Here is a 23963-nt window from a genome sequence, read left to right as displayed (position 1 = left end):
TAGTCAATAATTATGTCATAACTTTTTTTTTAAATTAATAAATAATTTTTTTAAAAGACAGCTAAAAAGCAAAACAAAAAAAGAATGGAGTTTTAAATGAATTTAATTTGAGTTAGGAACTAAGGCACTGGTAGTTTAATACTAGTTAACCTCACAATAAGATGGTCTGAGTGTAAAGAATCACAGTTCATGACCTGGGACATAAAAACTGATGACAGAAGTCATCAGTGACCCTGAATACTTATCAATATCTATTTTTATTTAATAAATTTCTACACAGTTAATCGAGAATATCTTTATCCTATTATCATCAAGTTTAGTGGGATTGGAAATTACTAAAATATTTCTTGGTGGTAGCCGGTATTTCTTGGGGACAGACTAAAAATACAAGAATATGATCAAACGAAATACTTCTTCCCTTTTGCAAAAAAGTCAACCACTAATGACACAAGATGTAAGAAAATTATGGCCCGTGAGGCGTGTTAGCAAAGAACTCTTTTGTTAACGAACACTGCACAATGTCGACTTACACCACAGAAATTGGTAATTACAAAACAGGTGTGTCCTGGACACAGGAGGAATCCAAGGGAGTTGGATGTCAGATGTATGAGAACAGAAAGAAAGGATGTAGTTGGTCTCTAAAAATCACCAACGTTCTCATCTCAAATTACTTCTTATTTTAGATCTTTTTAAACTGTCCATCCCAAGTCTCTAAAGGAATACAAAAAAAAGAAGAAGAAAAGGAACCTACATTTTAAAAGTTCTACATATTTGTAAAGAAATACTTAACTAGAAAGCAGAAAAAAAAAAACCTGTAAACCTCTTCTAGAACAAGGCTTTGAATGAGTGAATGAGAGAGAGAGAGAGAGGAGAGAAAGAGATGCTGTATGGAGGGAAGAAGGAACCAGTTATGCCTGCTGATTGCACAGTCTTTGCCAAAGAAGGTGAGAGGTGAACTCGTCCTCCACTCAGATTCGCTCAGCTCTCACTGGAGACTAGGCTGGAAGGCAAGATGGAGAACTGAGGCTCAGCTCATCCACCCTGCAACACACTCAGTCCCAGTCTCAGACACTCGCAGCAGGACCCCACTGCTGTTATCAGGAAAACCACAATAATGATAGAGGAGACACTTTCTGGACAAAAGAGACTACCCACAAGCTCTCTAGGAAAACAACCTGCAGTACAGGGTTCTCCATACTAAGTTTAAAGCTTGCAAGAAAATGTAACTGAAAATGATGGTGGGAGAACTCCAAGCTCCTTCTGAAACAGTCTCCAATGTTCCTGGGGTCCAGCTTGGGAAACAAAGTAGTGTCCTATGGACGTCTGTCCCGAGTCACTGCTGCTCAACTACTGAAGCCACTTCTCTTGACCAGCTCTCAAGGACAGACAAGTCAACACATGGAAGGTTTAAGAAGAGGATGAGCTGGTATAGGCAGGCATAGGGCTGGAGGAGAAACTGCTGTTTCACCCCAAAGTCCACCAGCATACACTACCCTTTACAAATGTCCATAGTAGCCCCTTTGACCAGGTCACTAACTCCCCCAAGTAGATCTCCAGTGTTTGCACCTACAGAGCCTGGCCCTGGATGGCACCAGGCAGGACTGGACCCCAGGGCAGCCTGGGAGACTGGGAGTCATGACATCCCTGTCGTCTGCCTGCAGCAGGTGGGATGCCCAGCACCGGAAGCCATGGGGCTACAGCTGTGTGGTCAGTAACCCCTGGGGGGCCCCGGGGGAGTCTGAACCAACCTGGAGCTCTGCTTCCTCATTTGTAAAACAGGGGAGGGGCTACATTGCAGCTCCAAACTGCTCGACTAAAGACGCTGATATTACCTCTGCGTGAGAAGTGCCCTACAGGTCACTTCACTTTTCAAATGTCATCCTATTGGACTGTCACACGATCCTTCTACGTGGGCCTCAGCCTCATTTTCACCCTCATGTAGATGGGGAAATGGAGGCTCAGAGAGACTGCAAGCCAACTACTGAGTCAGCAGCTAATTCTAGTCTCAAATCCTTGTCTTATTACTCAAAATCCTGGTGATGATTGAATTTCACATTTCTGGGCTCTAAAATGCTGCTGTACAATATATATTTATGGTATCTATTTAAAAATAAGAAGCTAGGCAATCTTGGTCAAGTAAAACTGACGCTGCTTTGACAGACTCCTCGTCTGGGCTGGGGATAGGGGAAGGGTTCAGGACTAAGAGTGCCTGTCATCCTCCTCTTGTCACTGGGGCTGTCTGGAGGGCCTGTGTGAAGACGGCGCCTTCTTACTTCCTGTTCTGCAGGATGGTGGGGGAGGACACATCCACACCAACCGCTCTTGCTAGGACAGGAAACAGTAAACACACACACAAATGCAAGCATATACGTGCATACATGTAGAATTCTGAAGTCCTGAGGCCCCAAATTCACCACCATCATCACTACCACCAACTAAAATTGCACAGCACTATACAGTGTACAGCTCACTCTTTGCACAATGTGCTCATTTTATAAAGAGGAACTGTCAAAGCCAGTTAGTGGCAGAACTAGTCTCAATCCAGAAAGCAGATCTTCTCCCACTGTATAGGCTCCAGACTCAGCCCTCTGCGTTTGCCATCCTAATAGAAATTCCAGATTCTCAGGCAGCTGGAGATGGCAGCCCTTAAAGCTTGGCAATTAGGGTACACGGAGAGCCACGGGGAGAATGTGTGAGCCTTTCTGCCTGTGGCCTTGTCTCTGAAAACCAGAGGGGAAGATGATGAGGGCTAATCAAGTTCTCACAGCCTCACACCTTCTCTCCTCTCAAAGGCAGAGAAAGAGAGCTTTTATGCTCACCGTCAAAATAGCATTTCTGTTTTGCAGGAAGAGCTCATCAGAGGAATACCTTCTTTGAAAGGGAGGAAGTAAGTAAGAAGAGAGAAGGTGTCTGCGGGTCTTGTTTTTTCTCCAATGGGATCTGAGTGCCTTGCCATCAGGGGACCTGCACCTGGGATCTGGTTTATTTCCCATGACTGTGAACAGGCCCAGGGAGGCTGCTGCCATGCAGCAGGAGGGCCCACTGGACACTCTCCCTGCTGCTCAGAGATAGAGCCTGGAATGTTGTTCTGGCCATGAAAAGGCAGGAGTCACTCCAGCATTCCCAGGATTTACAAGGAAATTCCCAGATGCCAGAGAAAAAACACCAAATCTTAATCTCTGGATTCTGTGGGCTCCTTATTAGCTGGCCTTGAGTGAGAGATACTCTCTTGATCTGAACAGCTTCCTTACGGGCCTTGCTACAAATTTCCTCCACTGCTCACCCCTCAAGTTCAAACCTTGAAGACTTGTTAAAATACCAGCGCGGTCTGATGGAATAATAACTATTATGAAAGAAATCCCAGTTACCTGGACATAATGTACCAGGAAGCTCTCAAGTGCCCCAGGGGGACACCGGGGAAGAGAGGCCATGTGTTTTAGAGGAAAAGCAGCAAGGCAGGGATGCCAGCTGTGGGCGGAGGCCCAGGTAAGTTTCTAGTGGGCACTGCCAGTGCTCCACCCAATTCCCTGGGGTCTCTTCTCGGGTCTGTACAGCCCATCCCTGGGCCTGCACCAGCGGCTGTCATCGGAGGACCACTCTTGGCCTCCTAGTCTGCACTTTCAGGGGGCTGCATGTGCCTGGGGATTCACGTCCCACAAGACAACTCTTGCCAGTAATTGATTGGAGGACCATAGATGAAAGCCCAGACCTCTGGTCTCAAGTGGGGACCAATTCTAATGCATAACTTACATACAGTGTACCCTGTGGAATCAGGATGAAGCCGCCTCCTCAGGACTCTGCCAGAGATCCCACTCTTGTTTGCTTTTCTCCCCTTCTGGATCCTGTGTCTTTTGCCCCCTTATAGTTTTCTCCAGGGAGCACTCCCTCAATAAACTATTTGTACCCAAATCCTCATCTAAGGGTCTGCTGCTGAAGGACCCACCCCAAGACAGAGTTCTGGAGTGGAAAGGACCAGTGGAGACGGGGCTCCTCGGGTAAGGAGGGGGCAACACAATCTACAGCCACTCTTCAATTTTCCAATGAGGGCACCCTGTTAGGGCAAAGGTGGGAAATAAACTTTGAACTCAGAATTCTCCAAGCAGCTGAAGGAAAACAGCCCCTTCTGAACACAGCAGCTTTGCTCACCAGTGTATTTAATTGCATCATAGCTCAAGACCCATACAGTGCTATTGCCTGACCCTTGTGGGCAGCAGGGCTGGTCATGGCTGCTGTTTTCTCAACAGTGATTAATATTATTTGCATAAATTTGTAGAGGCACTTATCACAAAGAAAGTCTCCACCTAAGCTGTGCATGAAAATCAGCATAATATTAACCAAAAGAGGACATTAAAAGGAAAATGTCACCAGAAATTTCAGCTTATCAATCTTCATTCTCCCCTTTAACACTGTTGTGCTGCTGCTTATATCACATTTGCATAATTAAATTGCTGGGAGCGTGTGTTTTAATTTGGATGGAAAGTATATATTATTTCTACTGTGTAAAAATTATTTGATGTTTGATGGAGTTTTTAATGCCCACTATTCAAATTACTAAAGACAGAAAAATAGTTTTGTTTTTCTGTTCTTTTTTTCCTCCATCAACAAATTTGACCATGAGGTATTTGGATATTGCTAGAAGGTTACAAGTACAGAGGTAAAGCCAAACTAATGCAAAAAGGCCTTGAGGAGGTAGGGTGGGGTGAGGGAGTGCCCAGGCCAGCCTGTCCATGCCCTAGGCTCTTAGTTTGGTTTTGCCTTGAGTTTGTTGTGTGATCCTGGGGTGGGGTGAGGTCATTTTTCTCTTTCTTATTCATGTGTCCATCTGTTCATTCATTCAAGAAATATCTACTGATATTTACTCTAGGCCAACAAGGGAATAACTAGATCTACAATGTAATATAGTAGTGACTAGCCCCATGTGGCTATCTAAGCAGAAACCTAAATTAATTAAAATTAAAACTCAGTTCCTCAGTCCCACTAGACACATGTGAAGTGCTTAATTGCTACCTATGACTAATGGCTGCTGTATGGGACAGTATAATTTAGAACATTTCGATTTGCGAATGTAGAACATTTCCAACTGCAGAAGACTCTACTGGACAGTGTTGAACTATCTAATCTTGAAAGGTCTTTTCTTTTCTTTTCTTTTTTTGTTTGAGTAAAAGTAGACTTATTTAGAGAGATGTACAGGGCAGAGGGGGGTGGTTAAAGTAAAGGCAGATGCACATTCCACAGACAGAGTGCTCTCTCTCAGAAGGCAAGAGAGAGAGCACGACCTTGAAAGGTCTTTTCATCTCAAATGTGCTGTGATTAAAATTATGTGAAAATAAGCCCTGGTTCATACTGGTAACCAAGTGCAGTGCCAAGGTGAAGGTTCTGCCACCTTCTAGGTGTTCACTGGGAGTCTTTCATAGAACTGAATGCGCCCGAGGTGGAAACATGGGGGACAAAGGGACAAGTTTCTTCTCTTGAAGGAGACTGGAGCCCAGTGGACGAGACAAACATATGCACCAACGGTATACTGGGCATGGGGGTGACAGAACGGTCCCTAAGCTGAGTACAGGACCAGCCTCCTCAAATTTCCAAATGGTAGCCTGGCTGTTGGGCCATCTCACTGCTGGGAATGCCCCAGGCTGGTGTCATAACTGGTGTTCCCCCTGGACTGACAGCCTATAACATTCTCCAACATGTGAGTTCTTAATCCTTCTGCAAGTACTGTGGTGATACCATGAAAGTGGTTTTGGGTTTTTATTTTATTTTTTTGAATTTCAAATAACATTAGAGATCTTATTTTTATTATTTATTTTTTAAATTGAAGTGCAGTCAATTTACAATGTATTAATTTCTGGTGTATAGCATAGTGATTCATTTATATGTGTGTATATATGTATTTTCATATTCATTTTCATTACATGAAGATGTTAAGACTCTTCAACATAGGTGGTTCTGTTTCAAAATAAGCAGCAAGAGATGAACAAGTAGACTGATATGGGATTTACTTTATGTGGCCAGGATCTGTGATGGCGTAACAGTTTGTATCATTTTCAACAACTATCCACTTGGGCTTGGCCATGTCGGCTTCACAGTGGGTAGAGACACTTCCTGTCTTCTTGATTTGGGGCTTAGCCATGTGACTTGACGTGGCCAATGGGATGTTAGTGGCCACAACATGAGCAGAGGTGGGGAATGGACTCACATGGCTGGGTCTGGTCTGTTGTGCTTCTGCACTGCCATGAGAAGACCTTATTCTGATAGCTCCACTGGCCCCAAGGAATGGAGCAGGGCTGAATCCAACCCATGAGCTAGGCCAAGCATCACTGAGCCTAGTCTAGATCAGAGAAACTCAGATGATGTGCAATTATATGCTCAAGAAATAAATGCTTACTGATGCAATGCTTCAGAGTTCTGGGGTGGTCTGTTATTGTGCTGTGTGTCACTGTGGTAATAGCTGACCATTACACATGGTGACAAAAGGAAGGGCGAGGCCCAGGTCAGAAAAAGGACTGTGATTTTGCCTGAGAATTGAGCTTTTTGGAGGAGCTGGCCTGGTGGCATCCCATTAACCACAATGAAGACAGGCCAGGTAAGCTCTGACAACCATAGCCTCACATGCAAAAGTTTACCTATAAACCTGCCCAAACCAGAACAGCAGCTTAAAGACAGAAACCCTAATGCTGGGACTGTCACTATCACTGCATCACAACTTTGATTTCACAAAGGATGTAATAAATGCCTCAGCCAACCTCCCTGAGCAGGTTATTTGTCTCTTTTGTAAATTCTTTTATACTCTGAGAAGGGGAAGGGGAAACTATGAAAATAACCTCATCCCTCAAAGCTTCATTTCCTCTTTTCTCTATAACCAGCATTATCATCAGAGACCCCTAGGCATAACATCACCAGCACGCAGCCATGCCTGGCTCAGGAGAACAGATGAACAAAGCCAGGTGTGAATGGCAGACACGAGCCACTCTCCTCGCCAGCCCCACCCACCCACCGCAGTCTGCTCCCAATGGCCCTGGCATTCAGGGCTACTCTTCCTGAGAACCACGGGGGGAAGCTGGCAGCATCCTCTGATGGAGGCTACAAGGGAGAAGAACACGACCTACAGCATCTGTAAAATCAACTCAAATATCAGAATAACATTTCCTGAATTATTAATAAACAAATTTCACCATATTAAAAGCCAAGAAAGTACAAAAATCCAGCAGATGTGTTAAGTAATTTCAGGAGGAAAAAGATGTAAATATGGTGTGTGACAAGATGTGGATGAAATCAATACTATAGAGCTACAGTCATCAAGACAGCATGGTATTGGTACCAAAACAGACATATAGACCAATGGAACAGAATAGAGAGCCCAGAAATGAACCCACAAACTTTTGGTCAACTCATTTTCGACAAAGGAGGCAAGAATATACAATGGAATAAAGACAGTCTCTTCAGCAAATGATGTTGGGAAAACTGGACAGCAGCATGTAAAACAATGAAGCTAGAACACTCCCTTACACCATACACAAAAATAAACTCAAAATGGATCAAAGACTTAAACATAAGACAAGATACAATAAGCCTCCTAGAGGAAAACATAGGCAAAACATCATCTGACATACATTTCAAAAATTTTCTCCTAGAAGAACTAAAAGCAAGAATAAACAAATGGGACCTAATGAAACTTACAAGCTTCTGCACAGCAAAGGAAACCAGAAGTAAAACAAGAAGAAAACCTACGGAATGGGAGAAAATTTTTGCAAGTGAAACCGACAAAGGCTTGATCTCCAGAATATATAAGCAGCTCATACGACTCAATAAGAAAAAAATAAACAACCCAATCCAAAAATGGGCAGAAGACCTAAACAAGCAATTCTTCAAGGAAGACATACAAATGATCAAAAGGCACATGAAAAAATGCTCAATATCACTAATTATCAGAGAAATGCAAATCAAAACTACAATGAGGTATCACCTCACACCAGTCAGAATGGCCGTCATTCAAAAATCCACAAATGACAAATGCTGGAGAGGCTGTGGAGAAAGGGGAACCCTCCTACACTGCTGGTGGGAATGCAGTTTGGTGCAGCCACTATGGAAAACAGTGTGGAGATTCCTCAAAAGACTAGGAATAGACTTACCATATGACCCAGGAATCCCACTCCTGGGCTTGTATCCAGAAGGAACCCTACTTCAGGATGACACCTGCACCCCAATGTTCATAGCAGCACTATTTACAATAGCCAAAACATGGAAACAGCCTAAATGTCCATCAACAGGTGACTGGATAAAGAAGAGGTGGTATATTTATACAATAGAATACTACTCAGCCATAAAAACCGACAACATAATGCCATTTGCAGCAACATGGATGCTCCTGGAGAATGTCATTCTAAGTGAAGTAAGCCAGAAAGAGAAAGAAAAATACCATATGAGATCGCTCATATGTGGAATCTAAAAAACAAAAACAAAAACAAACAAACAAAAACAAAGCATAAATACAGGACAGAAACAGACTCATAGACAGAGAATACAGACTTGTGGTTGCCAGGGGGGTGGAGGGCGGGAAGGGATAGAGTGGGATTTCAAAATTGTAGAATAGATAAACAAGATTACACTGTATAGCACAGGGAAATATACACAAAATGTTATGATAACTCACAGAGAAAAAAATGTGACAATGAGTGTGTATATGTCCATGAATGACTGAAAAATTGTGCTGAACACTGGAATTTGACACATTGTAAAATGATTATAAATCAATAAAAAATGTTAAAAAAAAAAAAAACGTGGATGAAATGGAAGACACTGCCACGATGGTTTAGTAAGTTTCTCTCTCTCCTTTTAAGTTCTTGATAGACACTGAGTTAGAGAAGCGTATGGGGGGAGGATATTAAGGAGGTGAGGGTGCAGAATCAAGCCTCTCCATTTGCATTTTCATGCATGCAAAGAGGCCAGCGCACCCAGTCGTATCATAAATACACAGCCATGGGCCACTTCACATCCAGGGGAAGGGGATCGGCGTAGAGAGGGAAAGGGTCGCCTGCGAAGGTAATGGACTTGCATCTAATGCTTTCACCTCGATGTTCTATTGAGCTGAGCCTTCTCATAGGTTTACTTTGTGTTGCAATCAAAGTTAATTTAGAGGACCTGAATAATTAGGACGTTGCTACTGTTATTAGAGCTAAAGTCATATAAGAAATACACAAGCAGCTACTGTCTAATAAAGAGTCAGGTAAACAAAAATAGCAAACCACCGACAAGCTGCGGTCTTTTTTTAATTTACATCCTCATGAGTTCCCATCGCATTGTAATTGTCCAAAACCATGAATAAGCCTCTGTCGCTGTGGAAGCTTCTTCCACAGCCTAAAGCTAATTATCTTTTTCTTTCCCACCCAGAGCCCCATGAGGAGATTACTGACAGGACAGAAACGGGGCATGAGGAGCCCCAGCGGGGCTCATGTGCCCTCCTCTTTGGTTTCATACAATTTACATGAAAAAATGGCGACCCGCTTAGACTGCACTTTGGGCATCTCTGTGTCAGCTTTATATTTAACACTGTAAACAAGATAATAGTAGTTAATGCCCAAGTTTGATAAGCTTGTATATACTTTCCCACTTGTATTCTTTGTTCTAACAGCATCGCAGCAACTGTTGGAGGTGAGCTAGCTCTGGGTAGAGGGGAAATCTGACTTCCAGCAGTTCATTGGAACAACACTAATGCTGAAAGGGCCCCTTCCCTGTTCACACGAAAGGCATTCAGTTCTCTCTCTTCCTTCTTCCTCCCTTCTTTCCTTGCTCCCTCCCTCTCAACGTCTGAGTGTTTTCTGTGTATGTTCCATGCACCCTGCTAAATGCTAGGGAGGTGTAAACAAGATAGTTCCTCAAAGACCGTGCAGTCTACGGCAGAAACGAAACACAGTAAGGCCATGCAATGCTTCAGTGGGGGAAGTGCAAGATGTTACTGACGCTGGTTAGAAAAAGCTGTCAGCTGAGGCGGCAGAGACGTCTGGGATACGCCAGTGGGAAAGGGCGAGTACAGAAGGTGGGGCTGGGAGGAAATATTGCTCCAGGTAGAGGGACACCTCAAAGGTGAGCAGGAGTCCCGCCAGTGAGGGGAACTGTCTGTGGCGAGAGTAGCTGCAGTGAGAGTACAAGGAAGCAACATTAGGGACAGGAGCAGAAGTCAGCAGGGACTTTGAAAGCCAAGTTCAAGGCTCCAGGCTTTCTCCTGAGGCCCCTAGGGAACTGCTGATTAGCTTTAATCAGGGCAGTAAGGTGCTTTCACAAGGCGCTCAATCAGTGGCTTCTGAAGGGGTTATCTGATGCACTGAGGACACACTACACTCAGACAGTCCTTGTCACCTGCTACAGGACCTACTGCTCATGTCTGGACACATGATGACACCAGGACTTAATTTTACCAGCTTCTTGAAAGTTCCTATTGTCTCTTTCTGGCACATGCCTCACAAGTAACACTAGATTTCCTCTTCCATAGCATCACTCCTGTCTCACATCTTTTTTGGCTACTGAAGTCCTGGGCTCTCCTTCTCCGCAGAAGGTGAGCTCGACAAGCACCCACGCAGCACTCATGGGGCCTCAGAGGGCAGGAGGCATGTCCACGGTAGCTGCAGGGACGGGGGGGGGGGGTGGGGAAGAGGGGTGCAGGGGGTACGTAAAGGGAGAGGGAGGCTGAAAGGAGCAAAAGGAAGAATCCTGCCATTTCATGTTTTTGGGCTTAAATATTTCTAAGCTTTTGGATGATGTTAATTTTCATTGTGAACAACCTTTCATAGTAACTGCAAAGTGAGTAAGGAAAAACTACATTTTCGTGCACACTGTAGAAAATAAATCTGAAGTAAGATCACTGAAATAGATGGTGGCGGGCAGGGATGCTGTATCCTTGAGTTCTCTTCTTCTAAAATAATTCACTTCAAAAATCATTTTCCAAGTATTGAGTAAACGGCACTGAACGTGACAAAAGAGTGAGTCAGTCATTTGGACCTGGGGGCTCTGTCACACAGACACTCACTGCTTTTTCTGATGAGTTTCCAACTTTTCTAATAGCTTAAAAATAACCTATAATACATGAGTCATTACTTAGAATTTATCTTCAAAGAACTCCAATTACAGAATTTAGTCATTGGAATCCCCCCTTTTTAGACACGAGAACAAGTATTTAGGGGAGAAAAAAATCATAAGACTCACAAGTAAAGATTTATTCTTTTCTCTTAATAGAACAGGCACTAAATAAAAGTGCCACCCCTGCAGCTCAAGCTGAGTTCAAAGGCACATTGTATCAGCTTTAAAGTTCATCCCAATAGTGGACTCAGTCCAAAGCTACACACGTTCAAACTAGACTTGCCATGTGTATATTGCTTTCAAGTTTTTAGCATGCAAAATGTTTCTTTATTTTTGGACAGATCATAAAATAAATAATTCTTATTTTGAATGTTTCCAGGATAGAGTTCATGGTCTTAAAAAAAAAAAATAAGAGAGATCTGACAGCCTATAATGCTGCAGGAAACAGGACAGATGTTTCCCCCAACTCTCAAAATGGAGAGTTAGCCAAGCCCCTTCCAGACCAGGCTCTGATTCATCTTGCCAACTTCATTTCTTCCTCTTTTTCATGCATTTAACACTCCATCTAGAAAAGTGAACCCTCCTACACTGTTGGTGAGAAAGTAAATTGGTGCAGCCACTATGGAGAACAGTATAAAGGTTCCTTAAAAAACTAAAAATAGACTTATATGATCCAGCAATTCCACTCCTGGGCATGTATCCAAAAAGGATGTAAATTCTAATTTGAAAAGACACCTGCACCCCAATGTTCACAGCAGCAGTATTTACAATAGCCAAGACATGGAAGCAACCTAAATATCCATCAGCAGATGACTGGATAAAGAAGTTGTGGTATATTAATACAATGGAATACTACTCAGCCATAAGAAAGAATGAAATAATGCCATTTGCAGAAACATAGATGGACCTAGAGATGATCATACTAACTGAAGTAAGTCAAACCAAGAAGGACAAATATGTATCACTTACATGTGGAATCTACAAAATGATACAAATGAAATTATTTACCAAACAGAAGTAGACTCAGACACAGAAAACAAACTAACGGTTACCAAAGAAGAGAAGAGGGATGCATTAGGTATTTGGGATTAACAGATACACATTACTGTATATAAAGTAGGTAAGCAACAAGGACCTACTATACAGTGCAGGAAACTATATTCAATATCTTGTAATAACTTATAATACAAAAGAATCTGAAAAAGAATAGATGTATGTATGTAACTGAATCACTTCACTGTACACCTCAAACACTGTACATCAACTATACTTCAATAAAAAAATTTAATTAAAAAAAACTCCATCTAAAACTTCCTTTCCTTCCCTGTATATGGATCTTCCTTTTCTGCCTCCACACTCCTGCTCATGCTGTTCCCTGTCTCTAGAATGTTCTTCCCTCCATATCTGCATGTCCAAATCATACTTCCATGTTTCAAACTCATCTCAGATACCACCTTCTCTAAGAAACCTGCCCTAGTAACTCCAGGAAAAAAAGGAGGCCTCTGCTTCCAGGGGAATCATTCCAGTGCATGGACCACGTGCTTCCTTGCTAGTGTCATCTACTCTGGGCTCCCCGAGGGCAGCATAAACCCAAGGTGACCCCTAGTGTAGTGCTTGATTCACAAGAGGCATCAGTGCCTGTTTCCTATGTGAGCAGTAAGGGACTGGGAAGTTACGAACAGGCAGCTATGCCGATTCAGTAAGTTAAAAAAGTAAATGGATTGAGAGGAGGCAAAAAGAAGATTAAGATCTCAAAGGCAAAAGGATGAAGTTTCGGCACAGGGATCACATTCACCACCAGCAAATACAATTTGGCATTTCTGGGTCCCTACACGAGTTGTCCTGGAGAACAAGGTAAAGGCTGCCACTGAATGTGTTTGCAACGTACCAGGGTTTATGCAAGTGTTTTCCTTACACTGTTTCATTTATTTCTCAAAAACAATTCTAGAATTTATATATTATTATCCCTGCTTTACAGAGGAGGAACGAGGAGGGAGGAGAGGGCGCAGTGGTCAGAAGGGCTATGTGAGCTCCAGGAGGTCCAAATAGCTGAAATTCCTTCTGCTTCCAAAGTCTATGTCTCACTCTCGACGCTGCCCCAAGAACATCGTTATTCCAAGAGAGAGAAATATAACTGAACACATGCACCAAGCCCCAGGAAAACAAGGGTAAACATACAGGTCAAACTCTTCTGAGCACTGTTAGCTTTACAGCAGGAAAAATCACAAGAGGTTAACAGAAGTTCCTCACTGCACAATGCACCACACTCTCCAGAAGAGCTTCCCTCCACGTCTGTGAACTAGCCATCTAGGAGACTCAGAGTATTCTGAATCAGTAAGGTATGAATGAACAGGGCTTGGCTGTTCCAGGCCAGGGTCCATGCTTCTCATCTTCTGTGAGATGCAGAACACTCAGCAACTCAAGAGAACACCTTCCATAAGGTTACCCTGAACCAAGACACCCAAGGAACCAAAGCACCCTCCTAAAGCTGATCTGAGTAGTTGACTCTTCCTTAAGTCAGTCTCTGACACAGATGCTAACAGAGATGGGGAACATCTGGAAGACCAGAGGATCTCCAGGGGTCGGGCTATACCAAAGGCCACAGGAGACAGAAAGCTGAAGTCTTGCTGAATTCACCCCATACCCCTGCTCCCAAAGCATCATTTATAGAGCCGAGTTTTCTCACAACAACAAAACACCCCTCCATGCCTCCATCCATATCGAATGTAACTCCTAGAAGTCAGTCACAGACTCTTGCGACTTGACCAGGGGCAAAAGCAGCACCTTCAGGATAATGCACGTTTGGAGACAGCAGGTCTCTGGGGTCATTCTCAGGGAAGCCTGATTATCTAGGTTGGGTCCTGAGAGCTGGCCTCCAAGTCCATTCAACTGGGGGTGACATAAGCCAAACTCCTCGAACCCCAGTTCCTGTGCCTGAGCCTTCCTCAGGGGTCAGCAGGGACCCTCCCCATACAGCACCTCAAATTTCTTGGGCAGACCCATGAGAGGGGCCTGCAATGGTGGTACTAGTAGTAGTATTTCCTAGTAGTAGTAGTGAGAGGAAGCAATTTCTAAAGTCCTGTCCCTCATGTAGAACCGAACTCTAGGAAGGGCAAAGGCAGGGTTTAGAAGGACAAAACAGAGAGAGTGTCTTTCTTACCTTCACCCCATTTATCAAATATAAACATAGAGCCAATTTCCCTTTGGAGTTCTGGGCATACAAACAAGGGATATAAGTTTCTCCTTGGAGGGGTCTTGCGATGGAATGTAGGGCGCAAGCTACTTCATTCCCACCTTCAATGAACTAGCATAATTTTTCTTTATGTAGTTTTTTCCTCCATCAGGTGAATGAAATATCACCACAGCACCACTGTCAAGGCCACACATATCCTTCTGAAAAATTAGGCCTAGATTATTTTGTCCATCTTGCCTTTATTAACATGGACATAAATTCTCTATGCTATTTCATGGGTATATTTCCAGGCACATGGTATATATTTCATAATTTAATATTACATTATGATAAATGTGACTTGTGAGAGTCATTCCTTCACAAACACAGAGCTTTTCTGGATTTTAGGTGAACTTACTATTCATCATATTTAAGGTCCTCACATTTAACCTAAGAAGATAATGAAAGTGTACGTTGAAGGAATTGCCTTATAAAATTCTAACTTGGCTGTTTCTCTCCCCTAGAGAGGGGCAGCCTGGCCTTGACCTTTCGTCTTTATCTTCCCTGGTTTTTTGTTCTGAGTTATGGACCTTTTTAAGGATAAAAGGTATAGATTCCTTCTCCAGAAAAATGGGCATGAACAGAAACACAAAGTTTTCACCTAACTAATTATATTTCATTGCAAGTTTCTTCAAGTTGAAGACACTGCAGAAATAACCTTTATAAAGAATTAGATACCTTCCATTATTTTTTATGTGCTTACTGAGTACATAAACCAAAAAGTCATCCCACTTAAGAATAAACTTCAGTTGGAAGGCTTGCTGTTACACCTCGCTTCCATGAGAAATTGAGATTACAGTAGGGTGTCTGATAGCCAAGTGTGTGTGTAGATGGGGGCGTTTTAATATATCCAAAGCCAGGCTTGCATCAAGCAACTCCAGGATCGTCTAGCATTGTTTTGCAACTAATTCATGGTTCACTCTTTACTTGGCTTTCTAAGCATCTTCCTATTTGGCAAGGTCTGCCTCACTGGGGCTGCCTCTATCATCACAGAAAAGACCCAGAAATCTGAATTTCCATTTTATTTTATTGTTTATGGAGCTACTGGGGATTGAACCCAGGACTTCACACATGCTAAGCACATGCTCTACCACTGAGCTACACCCTCACCCCTTGAATTTCCATTTTAAAGTCTCAAAGGAGGTGCTGTTGCCAGATGTGTGCAGATTTCCTTCTGCAGAGCAATTAAGGAGGCTTTGCCCTTCTGGAGACTAAAGAGGCTGCAGGGCCTCTTTCTCCAGCATGGGGAGGTTCACAAGGCACCTGCCTCCACAGTGCTCTTCCAGAACGAAAGCTCAATCAGAAGAACTCAGGGCTTCTCAGGGGCATTACTGACGGCAACTGTAGGACCTTGTTATGAAAGACTTCCCTCCTTCACATGGCAAGAATCAAAACAGAACCCCTAAGTGTGTCACATGGTAAACATCTCCCTTCCAGATGGTTCTCACAGTTGCCTCCCTTTTCACTCTGACAGGAACCCCCCGGGAGGAAGATGAGTCAAGCCGCCCAGGGGTCATTCTCTGGACGGCCAGCAAGCCTCTGGGCAGGAGAGTGCAACTTCATACTTTGCGTCACCGCACGACAAAGCCCTTGAGAGGCTGGTGAGTCAAGGTCTTGGCTCTCCTCAAAGACCATTGTGTCTGGCAGTAAAGACTTCTACAGGATTGTTGCTGGAAGGTACCAGAGTACATGGGTGCACAGACTAACAGCCGTTCCTTTTTTCACAAAATGAGTCAAATCAGGAGCTCACTGTTTGAAACACACATATGACAGACAAAAGCCATGGTTTGGTTTCCCAGAAATATACCAGGAATTCCACCCAGTTGCCCTGATGAAAAGTAGCATAACTGCTAATTTCTTCAGGATATATTTTGAAATAATTAGAGATTTCAGGCATTCCAAAGTGGATGGTATTTGATAGGGCACTGCTTCATTCTCTCTCTTCTTATTCAAGCTACAAGCTATAGACAGCCCCTCCACTCCCTGCCCACCCCCAGGATTGCTACAAGAGCCTTACTGGCTGCTTAAAGATAAAGCTTTCTCTTGGGACAAATCCAAGTTTTTGCCTTTTCAAATGTAGCCATCTTTCATACCACCTGGTGGATCTCCATGCCAGATGGACAGACGGCTCCTTTCAGTTGTCCAGCGTCAGTCACCCAAGTGACTCCTGGGGTCACTTTATCTCAAGGGGTGGAGGACCTGACTTTCTCTCCTTTCCATGTCACCTGCTAGGATGTGCATTTTCAACAGGGTGATATGGCTCCCAAAGGAGTAAAAACTGGCTCTTGGTGGGGGTAGGAGGGGGGAACTACATCTTAGATACTACAATGATCTGTGGCCTGCCAAAGGAGATATACTCACTCTCTCTCTCTCTCTCAATCTCTCTCTCTATATATATAGTTTATCTGTGGTCTTTAATTTTTACAGGGAGAAGCAATTAGGAAAAAAATGTCTAAAGAAGTTCCTCTGGGTACAAAACAACAAGAAAGACTGACAAATACTGCTCCAGCATATCTGAAGAAGGGGGCTGGGATGTCTCGGGACATTCCAATATCTAGTTGTGGCCTCACACTCTTTACTCAGCTGCATGCATCCTTGGACCCAGCTCCTGGTCACCACCTGGATTCGACGACCACTGACTCCCTCCCGGCAAGCACTCCATCATTGTAGCCTTCTCTAGTAAATACTGGTAGCTCTCTTGTTTTTACTTACCTATGGATCTGCCTTCTAGGTAAACACTTGCCTTCTGTCATATCGTGGAAATCTAGAATGGCTTGATGACCCCACTCTTACCCTGTGGATATCCCCCAACTCCCCACTCCCAGTGATCTGGGTCACCTTATTTCCTTTCCCCCAAAACATGAAACAAAGCAATGCCATGTTCCTATCATCATTCATCATTCTTGAAGGAGTTGCCCTCTGCTCTTTACCATGTTGGAAAGCCACTAGAAAACTCACATTTGACAACGAATGAACTGTGCTAAGGATAAAGACATCACTTTTCCAAGAGTGCCTGCATATTAATGAGAGCTTGATCCTCAAAGAAAGCTCTCCACTGATGAAATTTTAGGAACTTATGATGAGTTTCAGGGAGGATCTGAATGGCAGAGATGCTCTGAGATGAAAAGGCATTCCTAGTCTTCTTCAATCACCCCAAAACACGGTAGCTTTTGGCCCACCCACATCTAAGACTCACCCTGGGATGAGAGATCCAATTCTGGGTTGAATCACTGCTTCCAAACCCAAGAATGCCCTTGGGTTTAGCAAAAGCCCTGGAGAATCTAATGACTGCTAACAGCCCAATTACTGTACCTGTCTTCGTGATATTTTTTGGTGTACTCAACTCTATGAATAAATTCTTAACAGAGATTTGAGGTAGAATGTCTTCAGGGCGGTATTCACAATCAATCAAAACTTCCTTATTGTAAGAGAGTTGATTGTCAAGACTGTTGTTTGGGAAAAATATTTTCCAAGGCCTCAAATGAAAGAGTATAATCAGCACTCATGTTTTATGCAAATTAGAAGAGATATTCTTACACTGCATCATAGGAACTAATCATCCCAGCACCGTTGCTCAGAGAAAGCATCTGCCACCCAAAATTTAGAACAATAATTCTCAGTCTATGGAACAGTACATCACCACAGATTAGACTTGTTATAAATTTATAATGATTTCATATAAAAACATTACATTTTAATAGTTTCAAGAAATGACAGGGTAGGGCTGGTATAAATGTTTAACTAGCACTGTCTCTATTTCACACTTTGTTTATTTCATTACTGGGTATGCGAAAATGAAATCGCTGGCTTGAAAAATGCTATCAAATTCAAAACGGAAAACTTCTGAACAGAGGCTCTCTGTAAACCAGATTTCTAGCCCTGAGGATATCTCATTGCCTCTTTTAGATAACTATCTGGATATTTCATTTAACTATCTAGTATTTTTCCCTTATGGATTTAAAAAAAATCATTCTTACCTGGGTGAGATGAAAAATAGAGCATGGCTCTCATAATTAAATTTCTGTCCATACTGAAGGCTACCATGGAGGGAGGGGTCCTGTCCCTCATGTTCTCTGTGCTGAACTGTTCATTTGCTCTACTGCGACTTTATGTGTATTTCTACAAAGGAAAGAGGATCACTCAAAAAACATCAGGCCCTGCTAATAGGAGACCGGGCTGTGACAGTCCCTGGGAAGTGCCAGACATACAGAGGGGACCTGAAGCTGCCTGGCAGGAGCACAGCTGATTTGTTATTGTCAGGTGTGCCCTATTACTTATCCTGTGCCCTTTCTCTTGAAAATCTCTCTCTTGAGTTCTCCATGATTCTGACCTCTCTTTTCTGGTGCCATCATTCATAGAAATCTGAGGATGTGGTGGTATTCTAATTCACAGCATTGAAAAAGGTACCCTTCCTGTTTATTAATTGTGGGCTAACCAAATTTAAAACTCCATGCCACACCGGACAGTGCAAAAGGGCAGTTGTGGGGCAGTATGTTTAGCGTGACTCTTTTTTTCTGGGATTTTTAACTTTCTTAGTCATTTCTGCAATGTTTGAATGATTATGACAAAAGGTTGTATGTTACCTGTACAATCAGAAAATAAAAACAGAGATTTCATTTTGCTAGCGAAGAAAAAAAAATGTTACTCTGGTCTAGGTGGTCCACAAGGAAGACAAGGTCAGGGTGGAAAGGAAGGTGAAACCTGGCAAAGACCATGAGAGCCAGGAGCCTGGGGAGCATCTTCAAGTGGCAAGGGCAAGTCCCAAGTAGGAGATAATGCAGGGGGGAGCAGGAGAGAAAAAGAAAAGGGGCATCCCAGGAAGTGGGGTGCAAGGTAGAAGATGGCCTAACAGTTCAGGCAGCAGCCTGAAAACACCCCCTTCTCCACCCTCTGGAGAATGGAACTTTGAGGGGTGGAAGAGGGCAGCTCAGGTCCAAGCCCTGGGTAAGGCAGGGAGAGAAGAGACAGCAGCAAAGCTGTGATGGTGAGTAGCCAGCAGGGATCTGGGGTGTAAGAAGCCTAGAAAATCGAAGCCCTTTCCACTTTCCAGGCATCCTCTGCAACCGGGGGGAAGTGCTGGCCCCTGGGACACATGACTCTCTGTCCTTGGACATTAAGGGAAGTGGTGACCCTAAAACCCTGGAACACGTGAAGACATCAGAGTCAACATCTGATCCTCATAGTAACCTATGGGGCAGATGCTTTAAAGCACTAGCTTCTTGATAGACAAAAGAATGTTTAAGGAAGTGTCTTATCCAAGGTTTCCCAATGGCATAAGCAGGGACTTAGACCTAGACCTGAAATTAAAACCCTGTCTCCTCACGAACAGTATCCTGGAGAGAATAAGCAGCAGCCCCAGACGGCAGCTTTGAGCCAACCTGGAGAATGTGTCTGTGGCGTGGGCGCAGAACGTTTCTCTTGGCGCGGGAGCCTTGGGCTGGTGGGAACACAACAGCCTCGGGGTGGGTGGGAGCTGGTGAGACGGAACTGCAGATTGCACTTGGGCTACTTCCCTCACGGTCAGCTTCCAGAAGCAGGACACCTCAGCAGGTCAGGGCTGAGAGCTCCCCTCCCGAGCTCATCCCTCTCTGCCTAACACCCAGCACAGAGCGTGGCACCAAGTAGGGCTCAGCGTGTTTGCCGAATGTGTTCATGAAATGGGAGGGGCTCAGGCAGAGGTCTTCTGCTGGCCGATCCAACGGGCTAACCCCTCTGCCCCAAGTTGTGCTCCCGACAAGAGACAAGTCAGTGTGATGAACGCTCATGATTCAGGCTACTGTGGCAGGCATCATGGCGGAGCCAAAGATCAATAAAAACAAGAGCGCCAACACTGAGATGGTGCCTCCCTATCACATGCTGGTCACTGTTCTAACTGCTTTTACAGAAGTAAGTGACCTGATCATCACAGTAACCCTAGACAAGGAGAGTACAGTTAGAAACCCATTTCAGAAATGAGGACACTGGGGCTCAGACGGGTTAAGTAAGTGGAGTCAGGTTTCAAACCGAGCTCTTTTGGCTCCAGAGACCATGCTGTCCATCAGGATGCCACACTGCCTCTCGTACGATCTCCAGTCACAGGGCACCTGGGGGCAAACACACCACTAAGGAGGGGGCTCTGCAGGATAGCTCATGGCTGGTCCATGCAGGGAGGAACAGGGGCAGAGTTTACAAAAACCATTCATCTATTCAAACAAGCCAGGGGCCAGTACAATTCTGGGAGCCTGGGACACAGCGAAGATGCTACAAACAGACCTCATTGCGCTTCTATCTTAGTGGGGGATACAACAGAAAATAAACATGCAAACAGACAAGACACTCGACTGAGCATAATGGAGAAAAAGAAAGCTGGGACAGGAGGCAGAGGACACAGAGGCAGGGAAAGGGGCACCTCGTTCACTGAGGCTGGCCAGGGAACGCCTGTCTGTCCAGGTGACACCTAAGGGAGGACCTGGGAAAAGGAGGGAAGCCATGTGGGCTTGGGAAAGACTCTTCCAGAAAAAGCGCATGGCACATACAAGGCCTTGAGGTACAAGCATGCTTGGTGCACTGGAGGAGCTGCAGGTGTGTGTGGCATGGGAAGAGCAAGAAGAAAGGTGGCAGGAGAGATGCTGAGATGTGCTGGGAGTGGAGGCCAAATTACAAGGGCCTCACAGGTGAGGGAAGGGCTGGGCTCCTCCTCTGAGGTGGGAGCCATATCTCGCTGAGGCTCTAAAAGAATCCCCTGGGCTGTTGTGTTGAGACCAGGCTGTGAAATGGGGGTGGGGGCTCCGGTGAAGCAGGAAGAGGAGTTCAGGCAGTGAACTCTATGGACAAAGTGGGTGGGGAGAGGGAGAGAAGAGTGGAGAGGGTTCAACTGGTTCCCTCACTTACTTCTGGCCTTCCTCAAAGGCTGTCCTGACGAGGAGCACTCTTGGCCTGTGCAAGGTCAAGGTCTGACCTGAGACACTTGAAATGGCCATGTCTGAGATGGGGAGGGGTGATGGGGCAGCTGAGATAGCTGTGGTCAGCAGAGCAAGGATGGAGAGCAGGCTGCCGACACCTTAAGATTTAAGTTCAGGGGCCCAGGGGGCTGGAGGTGCAAACTCCGAGAGGACAGGAAGGACAAGGAACTGGCTGAGCCCTCTTTGGAGCAAACACAGATGGAGAGAAAGGGCTTAGGGTGGAGTCTTCAGCACCTCAGTGTTGAGAGACACCAGAAACAGAAACCAGGAAGAATGGCCAGTGTGTCAAGAGGGGAAGCAAGAGGGTGTGGCGCCCTAGAAGCCAAGGGACGAGGGCTTCCTGCAGGAGCCACTGGCTGTGCCAAAGGCCAGGTGAGAGGAAGGCTGGGAAGGCACCATGCACAAGCCACCATGCCGGGGGCAGGGGGCTGTGTGGATGGGGTGGGGTTGGGGGGTGGGTAGGGAAACCTGACTAACTGCATCCCAAGGAGTTCTGCTAGGAAGGGGAGAAAAAAATGGGGCAGTGAGACAGGGATGTGGGTTCAAGAGAGTTTTTTCCCTCCTTTTTCAAGATGGTTGATATAAACAGCATATCACATGCTGATGGGACCCACCCCGCTGAGATAATGTTGATGATTCTGGGGAGAGACGGGGGAGAAATGCTAGAGGCAAATCTGCAAAATTATCAAAAGTACTAATTCCTTATCCTGTTGTTGGAAAGCTGCTCTTGGACATAAACTCATCTTTTCCCAGGATCAGTGCTGACATGAGCCATTCCCTGCAGAAGCAGGCAACCGAATTCACCACAACTTGTTGCATATACTCTGTACAACTACTTAGTAGCTCAAAAGCTATGCTGCTGAAAATGCATCATTATTTAAGGATCATTCTATATTATGACATCACTGTAAGTTTTCATATTCTAGTGTGACTAAAATATTTTTTCAAAGCCACATCTTATTGTGTGCTGGTCTCATGTGCGTTTACTATTTTGCTCTCTGCACACTTCTGCATGAACATGTCATATCAATTAAATACTCAAATGTTGATATAATGGATGTGCATTACATGAGAGTTTCTGCCATAAAATCTTTAAAAATAGATTCTAATGCTTTGGTATTGTTTCTAGGGAAAGTGGGTATTTTTTGGATTTACATCAGTATGAAGTAAGAGCTTCAGCCTGCTCGTAAAACAACAAAATAATTGAATAAGACTGTATTTGGTGTTTTGCTGTTCATAATATTACACCAGTCACTGTTATTCAGAAAGGAGTTCAAATAGTCAAGCAAAAAATTGTGTTTAGAAGAGTTTTGCTGGTAAGTATTCTCTTACTTACTTTCTGAGACACCGTTAGTTGGATGCCTCACCTAACCAGTGCAGCCCACTTCCCAGGCCACATCAGACAGCAGAGGGTTAACTATTTAGTAAAAAGATTTAGAGTAGCAAAATCATTTCAGGTATGAGATCCTATAGGCATAGACCTGTGAATTAAAGAGCATGAAAATTCAACCCCTCAGAGTACTGCTGCCTGGAATATACTGAAAGTTTCAAGGTATGACAATACTAAATTACTGTTGGTTTTTTTTTGTTTTTGTTTTTGTTTTTGTTTTTGAGAAAGACCATTTTAAGAGAAAAGATAGAATTAGCATTTGTGATTGAATTAGAGACTGACATTTTCAGGATGCGGATAAAGAACACTTAGAAGATTCAAACCAGCAACACATTTATAATAACAGGTCCCTGGAGGATTTTGCCAATTCTTTCTTTTCTTTTTCATTTTTTTAACTGTGTAAAATACACATAACATAAAACTTAATTACCATCGTAACCAGTTTTAGGGGTACAATATTTTTCCTTATTTGGGGTAAATATGATACAATATACACTATTCATGATGGTTAAAGATGTTAGGTTAAAATATCTGGCTTCAAATCCTGGATCCACCACATGCTCACCTGGCCTCCTACACCTCAGTTTCCTCGCCTGGGGAAAATGGGGTGTTCACATCTATCCTCACAGAGCTGCTCTAAGATTACCCAGGTTAATGACTCATCTTAGTGGCCAGCACAGAGAAAGCACTCAATACATGTTGGCTTTTACATCACTATTAAGAGGGTGGTCAAAACAGTAACTTAGAACAGCACAGTTTCCCAGTCTTTAGAGTCCTCCAATTAACAGCTGGTAAACAATACCTGGAATGTCCCTTCACTTAGCAACAGAGAACATTCTAGCTTTGCAATGGCTCAGAGGCTCAGGAGAACAGAGCCCTACTCTGGCTGCGCCGTTCCTGGAAAGCTGCTGTGCAGTGACACGGTCTCAAGCGTCATTTGCCGCAGCTGTGACCATGACATCAGCCTGGCCATCCTCCAGCCTTTGTCGTGGTAGTGGAGGCGGCTGGCCGCAGCACCGCCTCGCAGTGGACTCTCCGAGCCAAGGCGCCCATCCTCAGAATGCCCCGGGGCCACTGATGATTCTGATATCAGAGACTCCGGCTCTCGGAGGCCAGGCAATTAAGCCTAACAAGGTACAAGGAGCTCCTTGGGGGGCACACAGAGATGCCCACAGTAATTGGCCACAGGCCTCTGGTTCCCCCAGGGGCTATGGATTATGTTCTGGCAGCAAGAAGGGTTACGGAAGGGTCAGGACCTTGAAAGAGGCCAGATGAGATCGCCTTGCTTCATGCATGAGTCATGAGCAGCTCTGCCGACTGCTTGGAGCTC

The 23963-nt window shown here is 44.3% G+C and overlaps 1 protein-coding gene and 1 long non-coding RNA gene across 2 annotated transcripts in view; one reads left to right on the top strand and one right to left on the bottom strand.

Moving 5' to 3' along the window:
• ULK4 (unc-51 like kinase 4) overlaps window positions 1-23963 on the bottom strand; it is a 449508-nt gene that overhangs the window by 74520 nt on the left and 351025 nt on the right. The gene's annotated exons all lie outside the window — the stretch shown is intronic.
• On the top strand, window positions 8974-17648 carry LOC135323314 (uncharacterized). Its single transcript, XR_010384714.1, has 3 exons — window positions 8974-9039; window positions 15777-15903; window positions 16730-17648. It is a non-coding gene; the product is annotated as an uncharacterized LOC135323314 (long non-coding RNA).

Source organism: Camelus dromedarius, chromosome 17 (genome assembly GCF_036321535.1).
Source record: "Camelus dromedarius isolate mCamDro1 chromosome 17, mCamDro1.pat, whole genome shotgun sequence".
Taxonomy (NCBI): domain Eukaryota; kingdom Metazoa; phylum Chordata; class Mammalia; order Artiodactyla; family Camelidae; genus Camelus; species Camelus dromedarius.
Note: the sequence above shows the minus strand (reverse complement) of the source record. Positions and strands in the feature narration are given on the sequence as shown.